We start from the raw sequence: 23,183 nt of genomic DNA, 5'->3' as shown, positions 1-23,183 counted from the left end.
AAAATCAGTTTGTGCATCCTGGTATAATAATTGTATAGATATAAAGATTTGAGCTTCGATGTACATTTTCACATGAACACTTTCCTTTTTGAAAACTCTCCTAATTGTTTTTTAAAACTGAAGAAAGGAGTTAAATGCTAAGCTAAAGTAAGTTCTTGGCTAAACAGTGTGTGGGATTCAGCGGATTCATGGATGCATAATTGTACTGATAGGACAAATGGGTGTGTATGTCTTTACAAATGACTTGAGAACAAGGATCTGAAAGAATGGGTGTGGGGATAGATGTGGTAGGGGAGATATGTAGTAATAGGATTGGGAAGGCTGTACCTTCCTAGTACCTCAGCCAATGGGGAGAGGAGGAGGGCAGTGGGCAACAGGAGTTTAGGATAAAAGGAGGCTGGGTCCTCCAACAACTCAAGAGATCCCACAGGGGTATGGCCCAGTGGACTCTCCCATTATTTGAATAAAGTTGGTTTCTGCAGGGCTCCTCGGTCTCCTTTGTGGACACAGACCTTTGGCAGCGTGATTTTCCACACAGTAAGGATTTATTTATATTTAAGCAGTTTCCTGCATTCAGATTGTGCCTGTCACTTGTATAAGTACTGAACCACTCCCTCCCCTCCATAATTTCACTATAACTTTAGAAGCTACAAATCCTTGTGCTCGGGTTGGCCACTGACTTTTAGTAGCCAGTCATATGGTATAGATTTGCAAAGCTGACGCAAAATGGAGTCATTCATCTCCTCCCTATTACAGGCTGCTGAAAGCATATTGCCCTGAAGTTCTCTCATTGCACTGTAGCCCCGCTGAGCACCGAGGCAAGTTCAAGGTTTTGGTTTTGGTCTTACACTTTACAATGCTTGGTGGCAGCAGCCCAGGCTGCCTGAGGGAGCACCTTCTGCAGTCACGGCCGCTCATGACAGCTGCATTCCTCTGGAACAATGGCTTTGTTGGTGAAATGGGGAATGAATGGGAGAGACAAACTGCTTCTGCAGCTAGCCCACAACTGAGGGATTGATTCCTGGAACACATCAGAGCAACTATAAACCTCCCTGTCCTCGGAATTAAGTGAAAATTCACTTGCTTCAACCTCGCCTTTCCACAATGACCAGGGGAAGAAAAATCCCTAGGGCATAGATGAGGATGATTTCCGTTTCTGTTTTAAAAGCCCAAATAACAAAGTATATGAAAGTATAGGGTAAGAATAGGGTAAATTTTGTCCGCTCTCCTGTGCAGTTTTTGGTAGTCTACCTCACAACTCCTCACAACCCCTCACAACTTTCACTTGGCTGGCCAGCAGTAAAAGTGTTACTTAAGCTTGGGTTTTTTGGGTGAGGAAAAATCCCAATTGAAGAGGAGACAATAGAAAGTCAAGCAGAAAGACAGCTCAGAAAAATGTTTCTAAAATTTTTTGTTTAATTTTTTTCTGCTTCCCTCTTTCCTCTGCACATCTATTCTTAATATACTTCAAATTTACAGTTGTATTATATATTGTTGAAATGCAAGAGTCTAATTTATTAACTAATTTATTAACTCTTACTCCAATTGTCTTGGCTTTGCCATGGAAGAATAAGCAAGTTGCAGACCAAATAATTGGGGAAGATCTACTCCCTAGTAGAAAAGGCCATGATACATAAAGGCATGCACAGATCTCATCATACACAAGCAGCTCAGTCTCTCTCACATGCCAGATCCCAGAGTCTAATTTATTAACTCTCTGTTTGCAGGAGTGTTGCAGCTGCTCTTGGGGCAAGAACCTCACTGATCTGTTTCAGCTTACATTTAAATTATAGATCAAATATCAACAAGAAAATACTTGCTACAATTTTTTCCAAAAAAGCATTGGACAATGTTGATAGCCCATTTCACTGTTGTTGTCCTTTTGCTTGATAGTTCAGTTTTGAGCCGGAGCCTAAAGAAACTCTGAATCAGTTCACAAATAGCTAACAAATGGCTTAGTCTTCAAAACCGGAAGTCCACCAAAGAATGGGTGTCATTAGAGGGTGATTAGAGCCCAAGTGTCAGTGGTGCCAGAGGAAGCTGGTGGGTGTCACGTTCAGAACAAGAGGAGGTGGTTCTTTGCACAGTGTGTGGCTAAGCTCTGACATTCTACACCCGATGACATGACAAACACTACGAGTTTCTCTGGGGCCAGGGAGACAGCAGTGCGGAAAATCGAGCCAGAGCTATAAACACAGCATGCAGACAGGAGTAGTCAGGAGTGGTAGGTGTTCCAGGGTTGTGTTCTGATGCCATTCTGTAAGCATCTTTGGTTTTAGTCAATACTGCACAGAGTGCTTAGGGGATCACTGATCTGGCGCAATTTTTATGTTTAAAAACTTTTAAACATTAAAATTTCTTTTAAACATTAAATGAAGTATTTTAAACATCTTTTAAGAGGAGAGTGAGGGGAGTGACTAAGGTTACAGAGACATCAAACCTAAAGCTGGCTGTAAAGCAGCTTTAGTGCAGAAAATCTTGCAGTTCTTGTACCACTGAGTGATAGAATGGCAGAGGAAATTCAGAACTGATAAATGTAAAATAATGCATGTGCACTAATTATATGTGTGCTGAGATGTGCTCTGTTTTGTCTATTAACACTCAGAAATTGTCCTGGACTCACTGTGAATAGTTATATGAAAATGTTAGCTTTAGCAATAGGGGTCAAAAAGGCAAGCAGAACCATTTTAGGAAAAGGTAGAAAAGCAAAAAGTTAAAAAAAAGAAAAGTGGAAAAAAAGAGAAAATTCCATCAAATTGGGGTATGAATCCATGGAAATCTTCAACATTGCATGCATTTTCAGCCACTTTATCAAAAAGAAGGTAGAGTAGAATTAAAAAAAAAAATCCAACCTCAGCAAAGAAACGAGAATCATGGAATACTTTTCATATAAGAACAGAAATGTTTTTTCCCTTAAATAATAGATTCCAGGGGAGAGGAGTTGATAGCTCTTTACAGAGAGCTATTGGATGGAGGTCACACATAAAACAATTTCTTTCCCTTTAATAAACCACAAATTCAATTTAAGTCTTCAGGATGAAAGCTTAAAAACGAGCAGGAGGAGGTACTTCTAAAGGGAAAAAACTCCACAAATGAAGGTGGTGATATCACTTCTGGTTCAGAAAAACCTTGAACTGGCTCTGGCCAGGAATGGTACTATGCTTTCCCCAAAGGGAAGCTGTTGGCCACTGTCAGGGGTGGCAGAGTTGGTGGAATTGCAGCCTGTTGTGGGGAACTCAGTCCTGACATCAGGAAAAGTTGCTGTGATGCTCCCCAGTGTGACCTGTAGTGGAGGAAGCATCTTGTGCACAGCATGTGGTGTGTGCCTGTAACAGTTGAGAAAAGGAATGCTTTGTTTCTGAATATAAGGAAATGGAAGTGAATCAAATTCAATGTGGAATCATACAGAAGACCATGGCCTGGTTTGTTACCTGTCACACTTTGGTTTGATGGGTGATTATAATATCAAAATTTTATAAGCTTTCTGTTGGCTGTGGAAGATGATCACTGGGATGGTCCAAAGCCACATAGCCTAAGGTGCATCTTATTGTCAGTGTACCCATTTACATCCCTAAGCCTTTAAAATGCAAGACAGGAATGAAAAAGTTTTTTTTACTGACCTTCTGGGTATAGTATATTAACTTCATGGTCTCAGGGGAGAACCTAGCAACAAAGACAGTCTTGTGAATGCATGTGTGTATAGTGTGTTAGATGCATTTCCTGGACCATAGGCTAATAATAAAAAGAGAAAATGAAACTTATAAAGTTATTGTTTATTGTCTGCAAGATTTAATCACTCACACTGGAAGTAACTACTCTTACCAGTGTGTTCTTTTTCCTCTTTTTTTTTTTTAAGAACACCAGTATGAAGCAAGTGAGATAATGCTGGAATATGTGTTTTCTAGTGCCTACCTGCTCAGCACCTGTTAGAAAATACCAGGAAGCTGTCCCCATGGAAAATGTCTCCTGAATCAGACTGAAGGCAATAAGAGAGTCTGTGGTTAAAACTGCCTACAACCAAGTTCTGAGAATTGGTGTTGAGACTCCCATCTTCAAAAAAAGCACAGTAAGTAGATAATGAGGAGTTTAGTCCATATACAAGCAACAAAGATGCTCCATGCAAGTACTTTTTATAATTAACAGACAATGCTAAGTGGTTTTTAAGTCATAAAATAATAGTAAAAAGTATCTGGTGTATGTGTACTGGTTTGAGTAATTTCTTCAAGTTACCGGATTGAATTTATTTTTTTCTTTAAACATAATGTCACACTTATCTCTTGTATGTAGGTCTTTGCTGAGGCCTGTCCATTTTTGTCAGACAACTGATTTTTGACTTTTCCATTGGAAGGCCCAGAAAAATGTGCAGTGGTAGAAGGAAGAGCAAATTTAGGCCTGTGAGAGTTCTCTTGGTGATTTTGTGGTACGTGAGTTCACTAATGCTTTGAGGGTCTCTGGAATTTGAAATAACTTATTTCGATTCCTAATGCTTATAAAATAAATAAATGAGTCTTCCAAACCCCTTCTCTGCATGGACACTAACAGTTTATGCCAAGTACGTTGCTGAATTTGCCACTACCGTGCTTGGCACATTTACTCATGCATTAACTAGAGATTTTCTTTCAAGTAACTTGCTGGCATATATGTGATTGGCTATGGAAGATGGTCTGGCCATGTATGAGTCTTCACCCCACAGATGTACTCCTTCTCTCATGTGATTGTCTCTGATGGGCAATATGATTTGTCCTAAGACAAGATACCAGGAGGAACTCTCTGGATCATCTCATAAGGAATATATTCACTTTTAGACAGGTGAGTAAAACTGCTAAGATACGGTCACATGCGGAGATAAAATCATAAAGTAGCTCTACAGGTGCTTTGTTATTGTGTGTTCTGCAAAGCCAAAGACTGCAAACCTGTAGATTTCTAGCTCAACCTGCTTATATTGTTACCCTTTAGGCCTGCTTATATTCTACACCTCATAGACAATATTTAGATATTGTATTAGCAATAAATCTAATCACAATCATCCATGTAATCAGTGCTGTATTTCTGGTGCCTGACTGAGATAATTCTCTTCTACTACTCTGTTACAATATATTCAATCAAATTTAGTTATTCTGGACCAATAGAATCTGTTTAAGTTTTCCTTTCTGCAATACTAAGAAAGTTATGAACTGGTAAGAAAGCTTACCAGTTCAAATATTACTCCATGAATTCTTTATTGTTAAAACAAATTACCTATTCCTATTACAAATTACCTATTTCCTTTTCCTTTCCTTTTCTCAGAATTTAGTCAATTACTAGACACCTCTACTGGTTTGGTCAGTAGATCAGACATACTGGTCTTTGGTTTGTTGGATCCTTTAAACAAACTCATTAATGAGAAAGATCTCATTAAAGATCTTTCATGTCCAGTATCTGTCATTTCCATAGACTGAAACAGACTGAACTTATGTGACACACATGATAGTTTACAATTTGGGGAAAAGTACTTCTACACCTTTGGTTTTGTCCTAACCTGTCACAATACAAGATTCAGCTGACTCCAGATTTTTGGCCGAGTGTTCAAACTCCACTGGCCTTATAAAGAGCTTCCAACAATGTAACTGCACTACATTGTAATTAAAATAGGGTAAAACCCCCACAGCTTAAACCAACCAATAAATCCAAAATGTAGGGAGGTCATGAGAAAAGACCCAGACTCCTTTTCCCAGAGTTCATTCTGGTAGTCAGCTTGTTGAAGAAGGAATATGCTTATTAACCTCACAGCATTTTGAACTTCTCTGTAAATTTTTTTTTTTTAGTAAAAGTTGTCTTTGCTCATCAATTTTCTGCAATTCTTCCACTGTTTTTTTGTTTGTTTGTTTGTTTTTTTTAAATCTGAATCACAAAGGACTATGAACTTGCTGTGTCCTTTCTACAGGGGCAGAGGATCAAAGCTGTGATGTGCACTTGGATGTAGGCACTTGGCATCCATGTTTCTAACACTTTCTCTCTTTGGTCTGCTTGCTCCTTTGCTTTTTCCCTCTGTTCTGAGTAGGAGCCAAGAGAACAGGAAGGTAGAGGAGGAGCGTGTTCAGCAGGATTGCTTTCCCCCGATTCGCTTCTAAACAGGATCTCTGGAAAAGGGGCCTTCTGCTTCAGGACTTTCATGCCTGATTAGTGTGATGTTTGACTGCATTTGGAAAGTACCCATGTGGCTTTGTGGTTTCTGCAGGGAGCTTTTGTGTGCTAACGACTTGCCCGGTGAAGTAGGCTCACCATGTGAAACTAAACTGGGCCAAATTGAGAAATTTTGCCAGCTAGGTGGAGCTCCCCCACTAAGTTTCTTCCTGTCTTGATTTGTACAACCTTAATCACTATTGCTGAATCTGAGAGTTCATTTAAAAGATGGCCAGTTTACATAGACTAAACGTGAGACAAGCTCTCTCTTTGCCACAGGTGGAGGTGTGCACACAGGAATCCAGGGATGTATGGATCTGCATTGTTGTTGAGCCTCTATCTCTCACTGGTGTTTTCATTCAGTGCAGTCCTGGAAGTGCTGATGACACTTTGAGTAGTTTTCTTTGTGGATAACAAAATTTTAAAAATACTTTTCAATTACCAAAACATAGTCTGTATTTTGCTGTAAGATAAACTTACCACTTAGCTATATCAAACACCTCATAGCAAAACTTACTCTTCCCCCTACAATCAAACAAGGATTCTGTAAACTAGGCATCTTTTGTTTCCATACTTGCTGGGTCTCTAGAGAGCAGTAGGATGAGACTTCCTACTGTAGCCTGAGATCTGAGGATCAGATGAAATTCACCACACATTTCTATTCTGTGTCCACAGTAAAAAAGATTGCAGAATATTTTAGGCATTGATCTACATTGAGCCACATAATTTTTCTGTTGGCCTTTAGTGGTGCTGAAGACACTTAGTCTTCAGTAAATACATGAAGTGAAGTTCGGTACATGGTTTTGCTGATAGTTCAGGAAGAAATGCAGAATCTAGACTGCTGTCTTACAGTGAATTTTTATTTTGGACAAAGATAACTGCATTGTTGGGGCTGTGAGAAGAGCATAGTGTATATCCTTACCAGTGTTCAAAATAATGGATCTGATTTTGTTAAAAGCATGTGTGGGGTCAGTTACTGCTGCTCAGCTGTGGAGCAGTAATTGTTATATTCCAGTAATATGTTTGTTGTTTGCTGTGATATCCATATGGTGGAATAAAAAGTTATGGTTCTGGATTTGAAATATAATAAAATAGAGCTGGTAAGAAGCTAATTTCTTTTTCCACAGAGCTACTTTTCATAGTACGTTTGAAGTTTTAAGGACCCTGTTGAAGTATAATTAAGTAAAGCTTTTTGAGGAAAAAATGAAATAGTGAACAAATAACTCTCTGTGCCTATAATCAAAGACATTTTATTGAAACCAAATTTCTCCAGCAGAAACTGATGTATATATGTTTCTACTGTAATATGACAGTAGACTGTAGCCTTATGTTTGATATGTATGAAGTATATTGAACCACTTGCAGTCATTGTTTCAATTCACCAAATAGCCAATTAAAAGGAGAAAAACAGTATCATATAGCATTCAAACTGGCAAGTCCTTTTTTCTTTTTCCTGAGGGTATGCATACATTAGCGTAATGCTGAAATTACTTTAATTCCACCCGCATTGTGTAGGAAAAGTTTAAAGAGTTTGAAGAATCCCTTTAGTTCAGATGAAAGCAGTCTCTGAAATACCTGCTGACTCATTTCTGAAAAACAGTGCTCTGGGGAGTAGCAACCTTCTATTAGTTAATATCTCATGTTTTAATCAGTAATGGTGGCACATTAACACATTTTGGGTATAAGATGAAACACCAGAAGGAGAAGGCAGGAATTTGGAGAAAATTTCAGCAAGTCATTTTCACATGCCTGATTTGGAATGGTAACTACATTTATGAAGTTGTGGAAAGAAGGATATTTAAATGCAATGCTAATTTAGTTTTATAAATACAGAATTATTATGAAACCAAAATCTATTTTTACATATTTGTCATTCCATAACATTGGAAAAGCTGTTGACCCTAAAGCATATGCAGTTGTTGAAACTTAGCAGCCTGTGGATTTATTCACAATTACAATTCCAATTACTTATTAACTGAAGATTTTTTAACATAGCGTGTAGAATGATCTCGTGTGTTCTGTGCATTGGGCATTATGTGTCTTCTCATCACAATGTAGACCTAAGCTATGCAATGATGACTTTTTCTTGTGGCCATGAGCATGTTTACATTTTGGAGAAAGATGAGGGTTTGGGGCCTTGGTTTCAAGGAACTGATTCAATCTTCTCTGCAACCTAACTGCAGTCTTTCATCTGATGATTTTGAGCTGAAGGGTGACCTGATGTTCATTGGGTACCATTGACATGTTCAAGGCAAACATTCAAAGCATTTTCTGCATCAGTGACTAAGGATTTATGTCATTACCATAAGTTTGGGTTAGAACAGTTAATTTAACAACAGAATTATTACTTAAAAAAATATTTGACTACTTATGCAGAGCTGTGCAGAAAGATCTTCATGCTCTGGACAAAGTCACCAGAATATGCCAATACAAGTGTTCTACTTTTCATGGAATCAAGGAATTACAGAACTATAGAACAATATGAGTTAGAAGGGACTTTTAAAGACCATCTAGTCCAACCCCCTGTCCCATGGGCAGGTATATCCTTCATGAGATCAGGTTGCTTGAAGCCCTGTCCTATCATAGCATGGGTCCCCGCTGGGCAATAATTAGCATTAAATCCATGATTCCAGAAGGATGATCAATTGCTTCATTTTACTATACTATATTGTACTTCTAAGAAACTCATTGCCCATGCAGACAGTCCAATACAGCTTTGACCAGATAGGTCAATTGGATCCAAACACCATCACCTGTGTCCAATTAAGAAATCACCCTTTGGTAAACAAATCTCCATAACACATTCCACATGTGCACAACAACAGGTGCAGCAAATCAAGATAAGAATAATGTATCATTCTTTTCTCTGATCTTCTCACATCCTTCCCCAGGACAATGCCTGGGAGAGTTGTGCCTGCTGCTCTCTGTGAAGAGAGCTTCGGCCACACCGTCCCTTCTGACTTTGAACACTTCCAGGGATGGGACATCCGCAGCTTCTCTGGGCAACCCATCCCAGGGCCTCACCACCCTCATGATCAAGATATTTCTTCCTCACTTGCAGTCGAAATTTACCTTGTTTCAGTCACTGGCTTTGTTACTACAGGACTTGGTTAAAACTATCTCTTTTAACTCAAAGTATAAGGCCTTGAAGTGTAGTGTTTCACTATACTCTAAAGCATTCTCAAAAGCTCTCAGTAAGATTGGCTATCAATAGCAACGAGTGCCATGATATTAGATGCCATGGGGAAGAGTCATTAGTTTAAAAACACAATGGCAATGATGTATCAGAGCAACTTATAAAAAAAAAGTTTCTCTTAGTGAACTTCTCCACTTCTGGAGCTGACACTTCAGTGTTAGTGATTTTCTATTTCTCTAGACTCACAGCAGAGAATTTAAATGACATGATATAAGCTGCTAACGTTTCAAACCAAACAACAGGGCTGTACATTTGACTGGAGAAATTTGACTACATATTTTTTGAATACCTTGAAAACTGAAGATGATGGAAATTTTGCCTTTAGGTAAAGGCATCACTGATGTAACGGAATGATTTCTTACCTGTTGGCATAATGACATCACTTTCCTCCTGGGCTGCCATAATCAAATTGCACAATAATGGAATAGTCAAGTTTTCACAGGCACTCTCTTATATTTCAGACCATTACCTGAGGACATGAGGGTGTGTTTCAGTCCTTCTAAAATGGAACCACTGTTGGAGTCAGAAGCCAGATTTCCATGGGTGATGCAAACAGTGTATGTGTATCTGTATATTTATGGCAGGGGTTATTACCTATCCTTGAGGAAGTATGTAGGTATGAGGTTATCAGTCACTATCTTCAGACCTTAAAGGTTCACCATGGAGAGGAAGCCTTGAAGGCTGAGCGTGGCTAAATGCTGGATCCCAGCAGGCATTGTTTTCTTCTGAGGCACAGTCACTCCACAACCAGCTGCTGACTTCATAAATAGCTGGACTTGCTGGAGATGTTAAAATACCATCTCTTCATTCATTACCCATCTTGCTACTGAAGAGAATCACCTTGGTAAATCCTGTAATGGAAATAAGCATGCTTATGTTATCGACTACAGGCCCATCTAGAAGGTCTGATTAAAACAGCTCATAACCTGCAGACTGGAGTGATGTGAGTGAGGTAGAGCTCTTTTGATAGTGAGGCTCTGCAAATGGTAACCTGCACCTGATGGGCTATGAGGAGCAACCAGGAGGGGTGGCAATTTCATTCTACACAGCTAGATCTGAAAGAGGATGCATGCATGCAGAAGAGCTTGTTCTTACTCAGAGTGCTACAGCTTCAATTTATGTTGGTATGGGAGAATGAATACAATTTCCCCTTCTCCAAACACAATTATTACTAGTATTAATTAATGTTGTATTTTAGCTATAAGCTGTGCCAGTGTAATGTCAGATTGGTATCTCTGTTCCTCCTAACAGTTTTGCTTAAGACATCACACCCTTTACTGAGATCTGCAGGTGTCTACAAAAACAACAAAAAAAGTTATATAGTTGAGTATTTTTGTGGTTTCTCAGTAATGTTGCTCTGCACAGGTAAATAATTTAAAATGTTAAGTCAGAGGGATTTTTAAATAGTCTAGACTGCTCATAATAAATGTATTAGAATAAATAGGATAGGTATTTGTTTTTACATGTTGAGTACAAATATTTAAAAGGGATATTAATCCTTGGTTGACTGTGTATTGGTTTTGTTTTGCAATTTGTAAAGAGAGACTCAGAGACGGAAGTGAGAAGTATTTTACAACTTGAATTAGTTGTAACCTCCGACAGACTTATTGCAACATCTGTGGCAGGAGCCTGTGGGGAACACGAATGTTCTGAAAAGGAAAGCTTCATACTATGTAAAGACAATTGTATATTTACTTGTTTAGCATCAGCAAATGGAGTTGTCTTGGCACTTCAAGGCTATTGACTAGGAGAATGGTGTACTTCAGAATGAATGTAGTTTGCAGACTATTTTTCTTATTTTGCGTATTGTTGGATTCAGTAATATTTATATATTTTTTTCTTTTCAAAATACAGGGCAAAAACATCATGAGATATGCATAAATACATATATTGCATAACACATGCTGAAAGGATTATACCTCATTGGGGGTAGAAGGGGATTTCAAAATAATTTTAATATAAAGAGACTATTTTGAATCACAACATCTTGCTTCAAAGGCCAATGTATTAGTACAATAAAAACTGTCCATGTCTTTGTGTCACATATTTAGATTAAATCCACAGCCATAAATGAAAGGCTATTAAGGTAGCACACAACAAAACAAAGAAGAAACTGTACTTTAATATTTGTAAGGTAAGGAAAAAGGACAAATACTATGATGATGGGATTAGTGGATAGGGTTTATAGTATCATGCCCCCTAGTTGAAGGGGATTTTGAAACAATGAGGAGCTTTTGATTGTAGTTTTGGTTTGTAATGACGGGTCTGGTAAGTGAGGAGAAATACACACATGGGATATATTGATGATATTGACCATGCTCTGCTTGCTTGCAGCTGGAGATTGTCCTGCACCTTTGGTTACAGCTATCATATCCTCCAGATAAAAAAAAATTATGTACACATTTCTCCCCAGTTTTTACAACACAGATGCAACTTCTGCTTCTCTGCTCTCTACTGTTTTCTACACTGATGAACACTTCTAATGTGACTAATATCACCAAAACAGTTTGAATATGGACTCCCTGTGCTGTGCTAGGGAAAGAGGCTGTTTCAAAGGGTGTTCAGGACCTCCAATGGAGCAGTTTTCAACAGTGACATTCTTTGAAGTTATTGACAATTCACAGAATATAGGGCAAGTACTTCACATTGTTCTTGCTTCTTGATGACAGTTTTCCTGTCTGTCTGCAAAGAAATGTCCTGGCAAGTATAGGAAAAGGCAGAAAGGTGAATATAGTAGTGCCAAGCACAGGAAAAGGATAGAAAACTCTAACTGTTAAGAAAAGCTAAAACTTTTTGATGTTTCAAACCCCATTCAATGATTTATCTTCTCAATACAAGATCTGTCTCTTGTTTTCCTAGTTTGTTAAGTGTCACTGGCAAAATTTCTAATGAGTGAGGAACTGTAGTAGATAGCAAGTCTAATCTTGGGTATGGTGGTAATTCTCAGAGAAATAGCAAAACAAATTCTAATACTAACTTGAGGAGCAGCTTTGCTTTGTTCTGCTTCTAAACAGGATATACTTGGAGATATGGTCAAGGTCAGATTCAAGTGTTGTATTGACTAAGAAGACATTAGAGGGTGATATGGTCTCCATCTGCACATCCAGGAGAGGATTTTAGAAAGTTACTTTTTTTAGAGATGTTAATGACATGTATTATGCAATTTGTAAAACCATGAGACAGGCATCAGACTTACATCTAAATTTGATGGTAACTGTTGCCCGAAAAAGATGAGATAACCTGTGGTATCTCCATCTCAAAAAATACCCAAAATGAACATTGAAGATCCTATATATCCTGTCAGACAACTCACATGGCATTTGTAATTCCATAATCCCATTTTTTCTTTTGATGAGTGAATCAACTACATAAAGATTCCCCATATTGGTTGCAGTACAGAAATGGGTAGAAAATACAGCATCACGTGGTAGGAAGAAGTATAACCTTTATGGGAGTAGTTTTTGGGCTTGTCCATAAGTGAAGGCTGGGTTGAGAGCAGAGGTCAGAGTAATACCAACTGTGAGGTGTACCCTCATGCCTGAGCACCATCTGCTGAATGACACTGCACTTCTATGGCCTACCTGTGTCACAATTACTGGCTTATCCAAATTTGTAGAAACACTTCTTCTATCCTAAAACCACAATGAATGTGTCTTGGAAAGGCATTTTTTCTCTTTTGGTGCTTGGAAGGAATAGCCATGATTAAGAGCAGTTTCTTAGGTAATGATGCAGGCATTGCAGAAACCACAGTGTGGTTTGAAGCGCAGAACATCCTGGTCACTCCTTCCATGAGGGAGCAGCCTGGTAAGAAAGGGGAGGAGAGACATCTGTGGCAACATTGTTTGGTGTGAGCTCCTCTTGGTTAAAGGACAGTCACATAGTCCGGCATGCCGCGTAGTCAGCAGCAGGGAACACCACCACTTTAATTTCAAGTGCCCTCTTGTAAATGACAGGAGACTTGTAGGTGTCAAAAATCCATCATTATCTTTCTTAACCACAGAAATCTTATGCAAGATGAAATCAGGCAATCTAGTGGCAATAAAACTAAGTAGGAAAAATGTTGGGCAATACCTGTTGACATCATTATTTCTAGACAGCCTGTATGTGACTGCCTTCAACAGAAGTATGTAAACTTCACTGAGCTGTGGTGTGCTGCCAAGGCTAAGGTTAGTCATGCTGGAGCCCTAGCAAGAGGTCTCTTGAAGGAAGCCCACTTTGGTGACTTTTGATACCCAAGACAACTGAAAAGGCGGACTTTTTCTCTAGGCAGGGTGACCCACATCTGCAGGGTGGTCATCAAGGTGAGCATTGGTGTGGCTCTGGAACCTGCTGCTCCTCAGACGAGCCAGAGCCTTGATGGAGGAGGAGAATCCTGGTAATGGTGTGCACATGCTGGAGCTTTAAATCTGTAGAGGTGTAGCAGGCAGAAGGGGTCTGAGAAAACTGCCAGAAGTGGAAGGACGAGGGGAAATGTGGTTTAGGTTGGTAGTTGCCAAGGTTTCTGATGGATGGATACTTGTTGGCCTCATTCTCTGGTACCACCACTGGGCTGTCTCATCAAACCTTTAAAAGAGACACTCTTGAAAACAGTGTTTTCATAGAATTTGCTGGCCAGCCTTAGAGCATTTAGCCTGGCCTGCTGCACCATACTTTGGGAATGCCTTCTTAAGGGGAATTCTAGTCTACTTATTGTAATAAAGTTCCTAATTCATTGTCAGAAGACTGAAACTCTTTTGGGGATTCTACACTATTGTCATTTGACGTGGTGGCTGTTGGGGATTGTGGATGGTTTAGAGGCTTATGGGGGGTATTGGCCTATCACAGATTCCCTGGAAGCTGCTGTGTGCCATGGGGGGCCTTGGAGTCTATTCTGTCTTGCAGAAGGAGCATGCTCTACCACCCCCAAGGAACAATAACTTTCAGACAAAGAACATTTTTTCCAGATCTCTTTTGCAAACATGGAGCTGAGTGTGGAACCCTTTCTGAGCTGAGAGGTAGTGAAGAATTTTGTGCATCTGCTCAACCATGAAGCCATGAAGGATGAATATTGGACAGAAGCTTCTTCAGAGGGTGATGTCTTGGGACTAAGTGCAGATTATTCTTGTTACTCTAAAGTCAGAAAAAGAGCTCCTGAACCGTAGACAGAAGGTTTTCTGTCCTTGTTATTGAAAACAGATCCACTGAATTACGGAGTACATGCCAAAACACCTTGAAAAGCAAAATGGAATGCTCTGAAGCCATAGGAGGAAGTTTGATTCCTGAGTAAATAAGCTACTTTTGATGGAGTTCCAGGATAGCTAGTGCATCACTGAGATAAATTGTGGATCCAGACCAGGTGTGGAATGTGTGGTACAAAGACACAGATATGTCTGCTCAAGCAGGATCTTTTTAAGGGATGAGACAGAATGAGCAGGCACACCAGCTCACCACTACCAAAAGATGAGATCCTCTATCCTTCTCTCCCTTTCTTTTTCCATCATCTACTTAGTGCTTCCTCTGACACTTGTATTTCTCCAGGAGCTTATTTAATTCACTGAAATTAAAGAACCATTTGTGTCATCTATGTTGTGGGCAGTCTTCTGAAATTTCAGCTGCAAAATGGGACAGTGGACTACGGTGGCCTTCTGAAGGGGCCAAGAAAGAGAGGGGCACAGAAAGTGAGAAGGAGGAAAAGAAAAAAGAAAAGGGACAGACTTCATATTTTCAGCTGCAAGGAGATATTTATTGGCTTTATCTACCCATTGAACTTATGCTGTGGCTTTATGCCACTTAAAGCAAATTTTTCAATTAAAATTAAAGTTTTCCTTTCTAAAATTTGCAAATGCCATTTTTCCATTATTTTCACTTGCATGAGGAACTGATAGATAAACTGCATTTTTAGCTCTTCACATGCCTGAATTTTTCTGAACTTGCTGAATTCCATGACCTAGATGTTGGTCTTCTCTTGTTTCATGAGATATGTTCCATGTCTTCTGTAGGTTTTTCTTCACATGAATCACTTAACACTAATAAAATCTCCAGCTAAGGGAAGAATAGATAAGCCAAACAGTAACAAAACACTGAATGTCAAACATATGGAACTGCAATTTAAAATGTGGAGTAAACTTCACTGCTTTACCTAGTCCTTTGTTCCTCTGGACATTCAGATTGCAGCAAGAAGAGATGGGGCATAAATGCAATGGTCTTTAGAAACAATGACTAATAGGGAAAGGCAGGTCAAATATCAACCAACATTTTTAGCCTGAGACTCATGAGGATTATACACTAACAGCTAAATATAGGATCATTCTCCTAAGTTCAGACAAAATAATTAAGGACAGAGAGAATTTTATGTGGTTCAGGGCCCACTAGGAAGAGCAAAGTCAAGTAATATATTTTCATAAGTCTGAATTCTTGTTTTCTGTGAACACACTGACAAACTGACAACTTGAATGACTGACAACTTCAACACTCAGTTGGCCAGAACAAACCTGTTCCTTTCACTGATGACTGTAGAATTTTCTTTACCGAAGACCTTTCTCTCTGTAATAGAAACTTGGGAAAAACTAGATTTTACATTTGGGAGTATTCAGCTACACTAGGTACTTTGTTCTTTTAAAAATTGTGTTAGTTGAATAAAAATAAAAAGCAGAAACAATTAGACCTTTTTTTGGCAGGATCAGCAGTAGAAGTATAAGCATAAGCATTAGTGGTTCAAGGATCCTACATTTAGGCTTTAGCTTGTCTGTCAGGGAGTGTTTCTGTTTATCATGACATTAAGTAAAAAATGAGATATTTATTAAAAAGTGTTCAGAATAACATATCTGTGCAGCCAGCTCAGACCTTTGGGCATGCACCTTCACCTTGGCTTTAGGTGGTGTTTTGCATACAACTTTGATGCAGGTATTTCAGGGTTCCTTTTCCCCCTGCTCCCCAACTCAAAACTGTGCTTGCACTTTGGATGGGACTAGACTCTAGAGTTTTTGTCTTTAAATGGTTACTAATAATTACCAGTGGACACTGCAGCAGCTGTCAGCAAGAAGGGATGAGGAGCAGGCAGCCCCACTGGAGGGAAGGTGCTAGAACACTTGGATGTGGGGGCAGTGAATGTGTGCCCTGCAGAGTCAGAGACCCTCATATCAGGAACAGGGGAACAAACATGGGGTAACACAGAACACTAACTGAAGATGAAGAATGGGAAAAGCAGGTATAAAGTGCACATGGAACATTAGGAGCATGAGAAAAAGGAAGAATGTGAGTGTGATGTGTTACAACAATTCTGCTGCTTTAGTCTGTTGGTGTGGTGTGACTGTATGAATGGGATCCGCGTTTCTGCCGTTCCTTTCACATTCTTGTCACACTGGCTGGTTTGCAGGCATATATCAGAGAATTCATTTAAATTTTTTATTTATATCTGAAATCTGCTCTAGAGGAACTTGTAGGTCCTTTGCCATGGATGTTTTTATTCTTTGTCTTTGTAAAAGCAAAGATCAACCCACAAACTTACATATTTCTTTACTAATTTAGTATTGAGATGTTTATTACATCTCTCTTGCCTGGGGAAAATCCCATTTGTCTCAAGCACACAGTAGTTTCTCTGTTTCCTGTGAAAAGCTGTTCTTCTCAGTAGGCTGTGCCTCAAAGATACTTGCTCTAAAAGGCAGGCTCAACAAAAGCCACGGTTTGCTCCGTCCTATCTGCTTTAAGCAATCGTGCAGCAAGAGCTTCTGCTAATACAAACAAACAGTGCATTCTAAAACCTGGGTATCTTTGAAAAGGTGTTGATAGACAAGTGTAAATGAGAAGAAATCAAGTTGACAATATTTTTTAACCTACTTTTAAAGCTTACTTTAAACTTAAACTTGGAGTAAGTAGAAGGGTTGGAAGGAGTGGGGGGGAAGGAAAAGGATCTCTTGCTCTTTCTTTCCTTCCTTCTCCCTTTGCAGTTTGTTTACTCTGTCCATGTGCCAGCACAATGTGGGTATTCAGTTTCACTTTTATCGTAAGAGTTTTATACAGACATGCACTGAGTTCTTTTCATTTCTATGATTATGGAATATGGAGGATGTGAAACCTGTTAAAAAAAGTAGAGGTTCTACAAAGCCACAGAAAATATCCCATGAGATTTAAGGACAGGTGTGGGATTTGCCCTGTTTCATACCACCTTTAGATTAGTTAGATTTCACTGTGGCTTTGAAGAGATGGTTGCCACAGATTGTATGTCTATGGACTGCTCTAAGGGTGACCCCAGGGCTTTTGGCTGCTATTATGAGCAAAACTTGACAACTTTTATCTGCAGCAGCATCCTCCCCATTCTTGTCATGTGTGCTGTGTAATATATGACAGGGGAACAGTGTAATGGTTCTCTAGATATCCGATCAATCACAGGAAATATCTGGCACACAGTCTTGCTAATCTTTAATCTGAGTTTGGTTGCATGGGAGAATTTTCTTGCTTCTTCTCTCCATGGTTATAATCTACCTTGATTTTTTTTTACTCTAGATAATATCTGATAAAAGATTAAGGACACGATAAGTAGCTGTTTCATATGAAATTTAAGAGGCCATTAACATTCCACTGAATTGTAAAATTGTCAAGCTAAAACCAGCTCTCCTGGCGTTCTGCACAGATGCAATAGCAAATCACTGAGTCACAGGAAATGATTCAGTCAACATTTCTAAACTTTCAATGTGTGTTTTATGGAAGAAACTTGATGTAAATGTTTAGACAGTTATGGTTTTGGAGATAAATATTGCAGTTTTATGTAGTTTGGGTTTTGACGTACCAGAATTGTGGTGCACAGTTGTCAATTTACTGAACATCTAAAGCTGTTCCATCATTGTATTTGATTCCAGTGTGGGAAGTATTTTCTGTGGCTAATGAAACATGGTGTTACATTTGGGCATAACAGATTACACATCAGAATATCAGAGAAAAATTATCTTTAAATGACCCAGGATTCCCTCTGCACTGCTGGAAGAGAACTTGCCTGGGCTGCCGCACTGTTTTCCTTAATTGTTTGTCTCCTCATCCTGCAAATACAGTGCTTCAGTGATATGACGTCTCATGGCAGGTTATCCTCTGCCCTAAACAATCTCACTGGTTTAGAAGGTTAAGTTCAAATATTCCCTTACTTCTCATTTTTATTTCATTAATTAAAATAGGCAGAGTGCTGTTAAGTCAAAATTCACCTTTCTTATGTTAGTTGCTTGTAGTTAAAGTGTTTCTTGTATTTTTAAAATAATTTTTCCAGTAAGATTAAAAAAATTGTTTTGTTTGATAAGTAAATGAACCTGCAGTGTGCTTCAAAGGCATTAAATCAGTGTTATGGTCCCTGTACAAAACTCTTATCCTTAGGTATACTTCTGTGAAGAAGGCTTGCTACCAGCGGCATGATAGACAGATTCTGCCTTCAACCGTATAATTTCAATGTGCTTGACTTGTCTGTAGAGGAAAATAATACCAGGAGACAGCTTCTGCAGGTGAGCAAGTGTGTTCCCACACTCTGCTCATGTGAGAGAATCAGTGTTTGAATCTGAGACAGTGGAAGAACGGGTGTTGAATGTTTCTGGCTGTAACAAGTGAGGACAGACATGACAAGACTGGTTCTTTATGGTCCTAGATTCTCCCCTAGAGGTAGGCTACTCTGGGAAGAAGGGAAAAGAGACCCCTCTGAATGACCAGGATGAATCAGCCACCCTATGCACCATAGGGCACCAGAGGGTGACCAAAGAGTTTAGTTTTGTCTGGGCTGTGCTGTACCAGCTGTGGGTGCCCAGGTGCTGACGGGATGATGCAGGGATCATCCCTGCAAGCAGCCAGGGCTGCCCTTTGCTGGCCACAGCCCATTCCAGACAAATCCAATGGCCCCACCACAGCCCTTGGCTGAGCCCTTGGCAGTCAAGGTGGTGGTGCTTCAGAAATAATGTGTGTAAGAAATGGCAAATGCTGCCTGGCAGTGAGGGGTGAGGAATAATATGAGAGAACCAGCCCTGAGAGCCATGAGGCAAGAGCAGCAGGAGGGGAGGAGGTGGTCCAGTTGTCCCAGCAGAGACTCCCCTTCAGTTCTTAGATAAAAACCATGGTGATGGAGGCTTGACTCCCTGTGGCCCATGGGGAGCAGAAATCCACACTGCAGCTCATGGAGGACCTCATGCTGCAGCAGTCTTTTCCTGAAGGAACTGTAGCACAGGTGAAGGGCCCAAATGGAACAGTCCATGAAGATCTGCAACCCATGGAGAGGACCCAGGCTGGAGGAGAAAACAGCATGAGGAGGAAGGAGCAGCAGAGAGGAGCTGTTATGGACTGACCACAGACCCCATTCCCCATCCCTTATACTGTTTGGTGAGGAGAGGGTAAATGAGTCAGGGGTAAAGGAGTCAGGGGTAAAGTCCCACTTCTGCCTGGGAAGAAGGCAGAAGTGATGAGTAGATGGTTTTACTTATGTCTTTGTTTCTCACATCTTACTGTGTCCTGGTTTTCCTGTGGCAGTAGTTGATGACTGACCTCCTTGTCTTTATCCTTTCTAATTTTCTCCCCCTGTCCTGCTGAGGAAGGGGAGTAAGGCAGCTGCTGGGGGGGCATCTGGCAGCAGAGCAGGTTCAGCCCACCATAAATGCATTTTGTTATATGTGGGGACTATGAATATTCTAATTAAACCAAATACTTGCTGTGTAATTCCTAATGATGAAGTCTTTGATGTTTAATTGTTTTTGAGGGAGATGTAAAGAAAGGTGAGCAGGAAAGCAGACCTAATATTGAATAGATACTCAAAGAGAAAAACAAACACAGGTAGCTTTCACTGCAAATTGTCTTAATTTTCTTGTAAGATTTGTAATGACAATGTTTATTGATTTTATTTTTATCTCCAGGGTGAATTTTCTTAAGTAAAAGACAATAAATAGTAAAAAAAAAATAAAAATCACAATGCTAGTGATATGTAGCAAAGAACCCCAACCAAGCCCTCAAAGTTTTAAAAATGAAAATGTGTCCTTTGTTCAACAGCCTGTAATAGCTAGCTTTGATAATTCTTGAAGCTTTTGGATTTCCTTTTAAAAATTTTAAAGTTGGTATTGATTTGGCCACTTATAGTCTTCTTGAAAGGACAGAGAAAAGCATCCTTATAGGGCTTGTACCCTGTATTAAGTTTTGTAATTTATATCATTTTTTAAAGTGCACTATTCTTTGTGAAATTTCTCAGGCAGCAGATGGCCAGAAATAAATTATTTTTACAACAAAACAAAAAATTCCTTTAGTATCACTGATACATGCAATTAATTGAAACTTAAAGAAACTACTGTTAATTAACTTGTCAAACTTGCCTCCTTCACCTATAAATCCTTTTCAAAGTATTTGTTGCCAACTAATGTTCACTTTTCCTGCAGAATACTTACTACTATTAATATAAAATTGGCTTAAAGTAAATAACGTAGTGATAATCATAGCTAAGGTATAATATTGAAATTGTTGAGAGTGTATGCACATAGAAAATACTGTGACTCATGGCTTATCAGACTAGCTCAAGAAACAAAAAGTTTGGGCTTTTTTTAGTATGATGCTTCTGTAATTCTTCTGGGTCTGTCAAAGACAAAGTAGTTACAACAGCAAATGTAAAATATACATGTCAAGTGAAACAGTGAAAAAGAAATTCTGCATGAAAAATGGGACAGACTTCTTTATCTCCCTTTCTGAACAGATTTTACATTTATCCTGACTTATGTGATCCTTCTCTTTCAGCTAAATTGTGGTAAAATGAGTCTGCAGTAGTACAGTAAAACAGAAAGGAGGAAAATGTTAAGCTTCTGTTTAAGAATCATACATGGAATTATCTGTCATAATGAAGTTTATAGAAATTCATCAAGGACAAATGCCAAACTCTGTGCTAGGGAAGGAGGGACCCCACGAGGACCACAGGCTGGTGACAGAGTGAGCAGCTCTGTGGAAGGGGCCTGGAAGTCTGATGGACATCAGGTTGAGCAGGATCCAGCCATGTGTCCTGGCAGCAAGGGAGGCCAACAGCATCCTGGGCTGTAGCAATGGGAGTGGAGTGAGTGGCTGGAGGGAAGTGGTGATTCTGATTCCTGTGTGCTCAGCACCTGTTAGACCACATTTGGACACTGTGTTCAGTTTGGGGCCCTTGCTAACAAGAAGGAAACTGGTGTGGGTTTAGAGGAGGACCACAGTTGGGGGCTGGAGCGCTTGCCCAGGGGAGAGAGTCTGTGAGTGTGGGGTTTGTTTAGCCTAAGAAGGGGGGAATGTGTTGGGGGCCCCTAATAGCAGCATCCCCCTACATGGGCCGAGGTCATAAAGACAGAGCCCGGCACATCTCAGTGGCACAATTTGGGGCAGTGGCAGTCAACAAGCAGAAGTTGAAACAAGAGAGGTTCACAGTATGGCTGAGGAGAAACATTTTCACATCAAAGACACTCAAGATACTGGAATATGTTTTCCAGAGGAGGTTATCTACTCCCCGCTCTTGAGGACTTTGAAATCAGATTGAATGGACCCATGAGACTTGTTGTTCTGCTATAAGCAAGATACTGGACTTGAGATCTTCTCGAACTTGAATTACCCTGTGATTTTGTGTGATGATGATGTTATTGGAGGAGAGACTTTGACAAGTTAGGGAGCTGGATAATCACCAGTGTATGAAGCTCAGCAAGGGGAAGTGCCAGATTCTGCACCTGGAGTGGGACAGCTGTGGATATACAAACTCAGGATTGAGTTGCTGGAAAGCAGTACTGGGGAAACGGACCTGGTTGATGGCAAGTTGAATCTGAGCAGTGCCCTGGCAGCCAGGAGGGCCAGGTGTGTCCTGGGGGGCATCAGGCACAGCATCACCAGCCAGGCAAGGGAGAGGATTGTCCTGATCTGCTCTGCACTGGGGCAGCCTCACCTCCAGTGCTGGGGGCAGTTCTGGGTGCCACAATATCAAATATGAAATTTTAGAGAGTGTCCAAAGGAGAGCAATGAAGATGGTGAAGGGCCTCGAGGAGAGGCTGTATGAGGAGTGCCTGAGGTCACTTCAGGTGACCTCAGGTCTGTTCAGCCTGCTGTTCAGGAGAAGAGGAGACTGAGGACAGACCTCATTGCAGTGTATAGCTTGCTCATGAGGGGAAGAGGAGGGGCAGGCACTGATCTTTTCTCTGTGGTGACCATTGACAGGATCCAAAAAAATGGCCTGGGGTTGTGTCAGGGGAGGTTTATATCAAGAAGTTTATATCAGGGGAGGTTGAATATCAAGAAAAGGTTCTTCACCCAGAGGGTGATTGGGTGCTGGAAGAGGCTCCCCAGGGAAGTGGTCACAGCACCAGCCTGACAGAGTACAAGAAGTGTTTGCACAGTGCTCTGGGGCACAGGGTGTGACTCTTGGGATGTCCTGTGCAGGGCCAGGACTTGGACTTGATGATCCTGATCGATCTCTTCCTACTTAACATATTTTTTGATTGTAATGATGATGATGATTATATTTTAAAATTATTTTCCTGTGAGAGGTTGAAAGACTGTTGTAAAAGGATGTCCTTTCCTGAGTTTACATTCAGTCTCATTTTAAAAGTATCCTTAAGTACTTTTCATTTGTGCTGAATGTGATTTGATACAGATGAAACAAATGGTGTCTGACACAGAAGACTTCAGAGCTTTTAATTCTGTAATTTCAAGACGTGTAGATAATTACATATTTTTCCTCAAATAAAAATAATCCTCTGCTCATTTTGGCAAATATTTATTCATCTCTGCTGTTTTAATTGGCAATTAAATGAATGGAGCATGACTTCTTTATCAAATAAATACTTACTTTAGAAATTAAGGGTATAATTTGAAAATAAAATGTAATCTTTGAGTAGAA

The sequence above is a fragment of the Melozone crissalis genome, unplaced genomic scaffold, assembly GCF_028551555.1.
Source record: "Melozone crissalis strain CALT ecotype California unplaced genomic scaffold, PUWL_Pcris_2 ptg000042l_1, whole genome shotgun sequence".
Lineage (NCBI taxonomy): Eukaryota > Metazoa > Chordata > Aves > Passeriformes > Passerellidae > Melozone > Melozone crissalis.
Note: the sequence above shows the minus strand (reverse complement) of the source record.